We start from the raw sequence: 8,207 nt of genomic DNA on the forward strand, positions 1-8,207 counted from the left end.
CACCGCCCCGAGAAGGAGAGGCTTCAGTGCTACTTTACAAATTAATTTATACAGCATCTGTGTACAAAATTAAAAAAAAAAAAAAAGCAATCTCGACATTCGTGATTTTAGAGGCCAAATTAAGTCAATTTAGGTGTTTTCACTCGAATACAGAACCGCTTCAGTTTCCCTTTAGGGATGTTTTATGCGCGCCTCCCGTTTTACGCGCGTTTAGGGACCTTGCTTTATTTGGCGTCCCCTGGGTGCGAAGCCTCCGCCATGTCGACGCCTTCGAAGGCGCAGTGCTTCGCGTTCAACGTTCCGGTGGACACTCCGGTGCAAGCCTCATCATGGAGAGCATTACTGCCGTCGCCGGCTGGGATGGCCTGTCGTACCTGCAACACCACGTTGGAGTAAGGTTCTCGAGGCTGTCAGCACCATGGCCGCCGCCCACCGTCTTGTAGCGAGAGGGTTCTTGTCGCTAGGTAACGTGGATGTGTCCCTGGAGCCAGTGGCAGCCCAGGTTGTGTTTGTTTCTGTGTACCGCCTCCCCCTGTACGTGTCGGAGGAGGCGCATGGTGCAGGTCCTCGCACAGATAGGCAAAGTGAAGGCGATCAACCACGCCACGTTTCGAGATCGCCCGGACGTCAGGACCGGCACCCGGTTGGTCAAGATGGAGATGTCAAAGGCGATCCCCAATCTCGTCCACATCCAGGGACACAGGGTGAAGGTCGACTACCGCGATTTGCGCTGCGTTTGCAGTCGGCGCTGGCTGGACGGTCACATCGGACCCGCGTCCAAGGCCCCAGGGTGACGACTCGAACCCGTCCATTCGTCCGCGAACTCACCCCCCCCCCCCCCCCCCCCCCTGTTGTCTCGGACTCCGACGCTTGGTCGAACGCAGGAGTTTCCGACAGCCAAGCTTCGGGCGTTCCGTCGAAGGTGGCCACCCTATATACCGACGGTCAAACCTCGGACATTCCAAGGAAACCGGCCGCCATCCCCGGCAGCCAAACCTCGCGCGTTTCATCGAACGCGGCCGCTACCCCCGATGGCCAAACCTCGGACGCTTCGTCGAACGTGGCCGTCACCCTTGGATCTCGCAGTACTGACGTCGACGATCTGAGCGACGATTTCGAGCTCCTTTTCATCGCGGAGGAAGGCGACGTGACTCCAGCCATGGCCATCCGTCCTCTTCGCGAGAGGCTTCGACGACAACGACGCCACGAGAGTCGTCCGCAGAGTCCTGCCAGACGACCACTCGGATGCCAAGCGCGTTTTCTCGCCTGTTGGTGGCGGCTCGGACGCGACTCCCGCCTCGTCAATTAAAAGAAGCGTCTCGGCGCTGACAATTTTGACAATGCCGAATCACTCGCTTACATGGAGCTCTATAGACCTCAACGTATCCGAGAGATCGGTCGGCCGCCATTTTCCCGATGGAAATTTCAGAAAATGCTTTACAACTTTTGAATAAGATAAGGGTTAGTCTCGTTTGATTTACCTGCAGCTCTCGCACCTGTGCAGGTGAGTGTATAATGCAGTGTACTTCCGGAATCTGTATTGAGATACGACCGGAAGTTCACCACCCTACACTTTTCTGCACCGGCGCAGAAGGTGCGGGGGAATCAAACGAGCTTACTACAATAGCTGTTCAAAACAGACGAAGAGCCTAAATATTTCGTGCATGATTTCTCTAGAGCTGTCAGTTGCGGAGGATGTTTATTATTTACTTTTTTTTTGGTCAAAAGTTAAGACCCCGTGTTACTCGACGCTCCATTCGACCAAATTTCCCTCCCAACATCGTAAGCGTCGTGCCAGAATAGTCATACCAGAATGTTCACAATGACGGCAGTAAGATTATCGTTACTGACGTTAATTGAAAACAGAATTGTTAATATTTCAAGCGTAAGAATGCAAAAAGACTTTTATTTGGTTGATGATGTACGGGCATTGGTCAATTATGCATATGGTTATTTCTGTTTGATACTACTTGAGTCTTCAAGGACACATCGTAGAGGTATATAGTTAAGCAATATTTTACGAGAACTGCCAATAAATTACATCTTCGACAACTTCATTTTATCACCAGCGACATTATTGTCCATCTTGGCTGCATTCTTGCCGTTATAAAGGGTATGATACTGCGAGCTTACTCGTTAACCTATTCTTTAAGATAAAACAAAGAAGCAAAAAAAAAAAAATGAAAGAATCTGCGATGTCAAGGGAGACCGAATGATGGTCACAATGTAAGCGAAGCGATGAAAATGAGATTTCAACAGCCGCAAAAACTGACGAAACTCTACTGCCGCCGTTCAACAATCTGACAAAAGTCCGGTTAAGTTTTCGTTACTGACTTATTTTTGGCAAAAGGAGGAGTAATCTGTCCTCCAGCGGTAACATCTACCGGCAGACGCATATAAAAATAACAAAAAAAAATTTTCCTCGTGTAATAAGCCTTCGATTTAAAAATGGAGAGTGAAATGAACCCTGAAATTAAGGGTTACACACGAAGGCAGCCAACGAAAAAAAACAAACAAAAACTGTGGGCTTGGTTCCCTTTAACGGAACTCTCGGCTCGTTGAACTCGAAATTGCCACGACAGCAAACCCGTGTTCGAAGACAATCCCCAGGGAAGGGGGAAATAAAACCTCTTTCCGGAGTTTCACGCACCCCTCATCCCCATTTTCTCTCCCCAGTCCCGCCTTCAAACTTCCTACTTTCCCTTTGCTTTCCCTAAGCTGACGCTGTCTTTTCCCCAGTTTTCGCAATCCCATATTTCTAGTTTCTGTCCCCAGTTCCGCCTTCAAAATTTGTACTTTCTCTTTGCCTTCCCTAAGCTGACACGGTCTTTTCCCCAAATTTCACGATTACATTCCGGTGTGTGATCTAGCCTCCCGATTTTCCCCAAAATCAGTTACGCTAGCTTTTAGAAATAAGGTTGACCTCAGTCATTTAACATTTTCTATCTCACTCCTATTATCACCTCATTTATCGTCAAGGGTTTCTCCCCTCAACCGCATATTTTGCTCTCAAACCACTCAAATCATCACATAGCTTCTTCGCTTGCATGGATAAATTTTAGTGATGTTCTGTATAGTACCTCCATACACATTTGCAAAGCTTACCACTCAGGAAACAAAATGCTGAGTCACTGGGCTATGGACGCATGCGCGTCTTCGGATATTCGTCAAATGAGGGCTCCTGCGCATGCTCAGGATGCGTTCCACAATCCAGTGGGCAAAGATTGCAGCATGCAGAAAGCGATTACTAAAATGGTGTAATGTACTTTAGCTTCCAAATTGAAAAAAAAAAACAAAAAAAAAAACATGCAAGCACCTTTTTTTTAGTCAAATGGCTATTTCCCTGCACGCTTCCCACCCCTCATTTCCCTAGGTTTGCTCCCCTTTCTGTGTAAATAGATTAATGTTTACACTTTTAATTAATGTTTCGTCTGTATTGTTTTTTTTTTGTTTTCTTTCAGTTTCTGGGATAGGGTTTGTCTTGGACGAGTTTTCCCTCACTAATTGTAGAAAGCTTTCACGGGCTTCAGATATTGACGACAATATTCCCTGGAGAAGGGGAGCAAGGCGGACAAAGGACAAACGCGAATATCTAAACACAGCAAAGTAACTGGTGCGCGACCAAAAAAATTCGCCTGGTCTTGGCGTCAAACCAGTGACCTCTTCATTTCCAGTGGAGCACTCAACCAACTAAGCTAACCAGGAGTTAGACGTCTGTAGAGCAAACACGTTTGATCGGCTGCCATAGTATTTTTTTGCCGTTACTACTTTTATTTTAACACACAGTTTAACACATTCACAACAATAGCAAACTACTAGACCAACCAGATAGTCCCTGGCTTGCGTCGATAGTTTAAAATGGCTTCATGGACACCAGCCTGTCCAGAGTAGCCACCCACTTAGGTTTTTCGGTCAGCGTTTCATACACTTCTTACATAAATAACACTTTATATTAAATGTTCCCTTGGCTGACGAGGGTTTACATCAGCATTTCGTACAACCATCCTAGTCCTCCATAGGCTGTGGAGGCCCAACAGCATAAACATGTCATAACGCGCAGCCCCTTCGTTGTGTACAGAAAGAAATCGAATACCAAAATCCGTTACTGGCAAGTTCTTTTTCAGGGTACGCTGCAGATTATCTCACAAAAAAAAAAAAAAAAAAAAAAAAAAAAAAAAAAAAAAAACAGCATCTTAACAGTTTATGAGCACATGTTCGAAGTTTCGGGTTGCCGACATAGAAGGCAGTTGACTGACCATGGCACAAAAAGAGCTTTCCCCTGCAACCAGGGCTTAACGGGTAGTGTACTGTGTGGCTGGAAAAAGAAACTCTTTACAGTTTGCCTAACCGTCATTTTTTAAAACTATTTTAAGGACATTTTTTTCTTGAACCAAACAATATAAGGAGAGGTACAAGGGTATTCGCAGCACGGTGTAAACCAGATCTTTACATAAGCGCTTCCGTACGGCAACACTTAAATACTCTAATGAAAAACGTACTTTTAAAAACTGAAAGGCTCTGACCACTTCATATAAAAAAAAACAACATGTCGCCTTACACTTTGAAAAGTACTAGTAAAAAAAAAATCAGGTAATGCATTGCACAGTCTGACCAGCAGAACAGCTCGCAAGATATTTTTTTTTTTTTGTCTCGAAGAAAAATAAAACGAGAAACCACCTGCCGAAGAAACAAATGAACAAGCCCAAGTCCACCGTTTCGCGTGGAACGAAACAAATTAGTGCGACTGCTTCGCTCTCATCCCGAACCCCATACGAAAACTGCAAACACCATCTGTAACTTCTGAACATTAATTATCGACATTGACAGCACTTGAGGCACATACCATACTTTTGCCAGGATAAACAGGTTGCAAACTAATGACACAGCAATCATTGAAAGATCTCCACCACCCCAATTTGCTGCTTTTGCCGAACTTTCTCCCTCTGCTCTACCACCCCGATAGTCTGCGGTATCACGCTAATGTTCCAGTGGCACGCCAAGGTACTTGGGTGGCAAATCGGTAGAGTGCATGTTTTCTAAAATAAATGGTGTGGATTCCCAACAACCGTGCCAGAATCCAACGCATTTGCTCCAATTTATGGCACTACCCGTCATCTTCAAAAACAAGGCAATTTCTTTCTCATCCACGCTAACACTTCCTGTATCCTCCCAAAGCACAGCTATGTTGTCTGTGTATGAAAAGAGCAAGACCTCACTTAAAACCAGCCTAAAATATGGTATATTTTGACTATTCAAGATCTTTAAACAAAAGAGTTCAAGATAAATAGCCAAAACAAAGTAGACGAAGGGCATCCCTGCTGAACCGAGGAGTGCACTTCAAAATTTTCACTTACTTAATTATTGACGCAAGTCTCGTGAAACACTTTGCATGGGACATTTTTACACCATCTAAACTAAAAATACCTACATTCACGTGTACCAATATGGAAAAAAACTATATAGTGTGCTACCCGATCAAAGGCCTTTTCTAAATCAAGTTGCAGCATAGCCTCTTTACCGCTGAAAAAGTCACAACACCCTAAAATACTTTTTGCCACGTGAATATCGGTGAAGATTGCGTGCCTTTTAATGCCGCACGTTTGGTGAGGCCCAGCAGCGGATGTTATTATATTTTGCATTCTTCTTCCAAAAATATTTATAAAAATCTTATAATTTACGTTGCTAAGGGCTGAATGGGCGATAGGATTTAGCCGACAACTGTTTTACAGGGTCTTCACTCTTGGGAATCAAAATGATGTCGGTTCTCCGGAAAGATGGCGGCCTTTCTTTTACCTCGTATGCCTCTAGTAGCGCCCAGTGCAGAGCTTCAGCCATAGGTTCTTCAAAAGCCTTGTAAAAAGCTGCCCCCAAGCCATCGTGTCCTGGAGATTTTCCTGTGCTTAGATCATCAGTCGCTCTTTTTATTTCCAGCACACTTACCGGCACTTTGAGGACTATGAGGACTTTGAGGACCTCAATTAATTTTTGGCATTAAAGGTAAAAAAACTTTTTCGAAACCTCCCTCAACACGTATCTTATGCCCTGAAAGATCTAGGAAGTGGCGTACCAACTTGTTTTGGGTGTGTGTGTGGGGCGGGAGGCAAACCAGACGCCCCCCCCCCTTCTCCCCCCCCCCCCCCCCCCCCCCCAGGGCCGCGGGGCCGTGCCCTTGGTATCCCTTGGGCGCCACCGGCCAGTGTTTGCCCTGCCTAGTGGCGGCTGTTTCAGGAGGGGGCAAAGCGCATGCCTTCTTCCCCCCCCCCCCCCCCCACACACACACTCTGAGAACTGGGGGGGGGGGGGGGGGGGGGGGCAAGCGCCCCTTTTGCCCCCCGGTTGGTACGCCCATGGATCTAGGTGATATTCAAGGGAAGCTCGCTTAACCATCTTTTTTTTCGTCACGGGTTATTTCGTTGCCGTATTGAATCTCTTTTATTTTGTTTTGTATTGCATATCTTGTTTCGTCGCGAAGTGAGCGCTTTCGTCGGTGTTTCTCCCGCCCACAATAATTGGGCTCGCGCTTTTATCACCGCTCCTTGGTAGTTATCTATATCGATAAGCTCTAGTTAACTCTTCACTTCGCTGAATTCTTTCGTAAACTGTCCAAATTGAGGGCTCTCCGTACATAGCAAAAACTGGAGCTGACATTGCAGTTCTTATTGTTTTGCTCTTTCTCGCCCTTTTCTAAATACGCGCCCGTTTTATCGCATTGGTTTTTACTTATTCCTTAAATCGCTCCCAGAATTCTCCTTCCACTCCCAGCCTCCAGCAGCTTTTGTGTGTTCGCTTTCACTCCGCTCACAAAGGCCTCATCTTTCAAAAGCGTATCATTAAATTTCCATAGATCCCAGTTAAAGGCCGTTTGATTGTGTTTCGTTCCTAGCGGTGAACATTACCAAGCTGTGATCACTGAAATATACATGTTTAACATCATAGTTCTGGCACAGTGGGACAAGATCCGCCGACATATAAGCCCCATCAAACCTGGCGTGGCTTGCGCGTTGGTGATGCGTGAACTGGGGTACATTACAATTCAACAAAACCCACCCAACGTCCTCTAAGTTACATTTTTACGTTAAGGTCTTCAAGAACATCACACTCTGATGACGCACCGGCAACTGTTGTACTCGATCTTCTGCTGCGCGCACATAAATCTCTTAAAAAGATGATAAGTTTATCAGAGAGGCGCCGAACGACTCACTGTCCCGAAGCGCTGGCCGGCCATTTTCGCCAGCCGAAAAATCCAAGGTGCTACAGGAGGTCTTCTTCTCGGCCAAGTCGTGTTTTCGTCCCCCTAGAGTTCCCAGTGCCTTGCAAAGCGCGAGCCCTCACTATTGCTAGGACGGCGTCACCGTCGGCCTTCGGTCCGGTGGTATGTTGAGCTTAGGTCTCAGGCTTGACCGCCACGTCAGAGTGCGTTTAGGGGCGGCTAATCCGGGGCAGCAGCTCCGGAGTTCTGACTGGCTTCTCCACTAGGTTCACGGGCCCGCTTGAGAACAGGGCCGTGGTGACCTCCGTCTCGACGTCCATAGGTTCCGCCCTGTGAGCATACGGCGTCTCGACAGCTGAAGACTCCGCCATGCCGACGTTTTTCGCACACGGTGCACCACCCGCCGACGGCCCCGCATGCGGTATTCTACCCCGGCCACCGTCGCTTTGACTGTCATCACCGCTCCCCGAAGGTTCGAGGGGTGCTGCTGCCTGCTCTGGTAGCTGACTCGCTCCTCCGCTGGCAGCTTCTTCGGCATCAGCCACGTCCATGAGCTGCTCCGAAATATCGTCGCTCTTCACGGGCCCTGCGACGCTCGCGTAAGTGCGAACGGACTGGCTCTTAGCCTCTCACTGCGGCCGAAGCGTCTGTAGAGCGCACAGCGTGGCGCTCTCCACTCCCGACCTACATGGCCCATGTCCTTGCACCGAAGGCAAAGCGGCGCCCTGCCCGGCACCACCACCAACTCGGGGTCACCAGCGATGCGCAGCTGGTGGTGGATGTCCTCCATCGTGACACCGGCTGCCAGCTTGAGGGTCAGCGAGGCGCGTCGTCGACACCATTTCCATGCAGCCTGGGACGTGCAACTTGTCTCTGGTGACCCCCGTCACCATGCCGAAGGATGCCAGGGCCACACGCACTTCTTCATCTTGGACGTGGTGCAGCAGCCAGGGGAGCTTGAGCCGCGTGTCCTCGTTGTTCGGGTCCACCACGACGC

At 48.0% G+C, this 8,207-nt stretch overlaps 1 pseudogene; it reads right to left on the reverse strand.

Moving 5' to 3' along the window:
* Positions 1-7,337: 7,337 nt before the first annotated feature.
* LOC120840703 lies at positions 7,338-7,985 on the reverse strand (annotated as a pseudogene).
* Between the last annotated feature and the right edge of the window lie 222 nt (positions 7,986-8,207).

The sequence above is a fragment of the Ixodes scapularis genome, unplaced genomic scaffold (genome assembly GCF_016920785.2).
Source record: "Ixodes scapularis isolate PalLabHiFi unplaced genomic scaffold, ASM1692078v2 PGA_scaffold10__122_contigs__length_95168666, whole genome shotgun sequence".
Lineage (NCBI taxonomy): Eukaryota > Metazoa > Arthropoda > Arachnida > Ixodida > Ixodidae > Ixodes > Ixodes scapularis.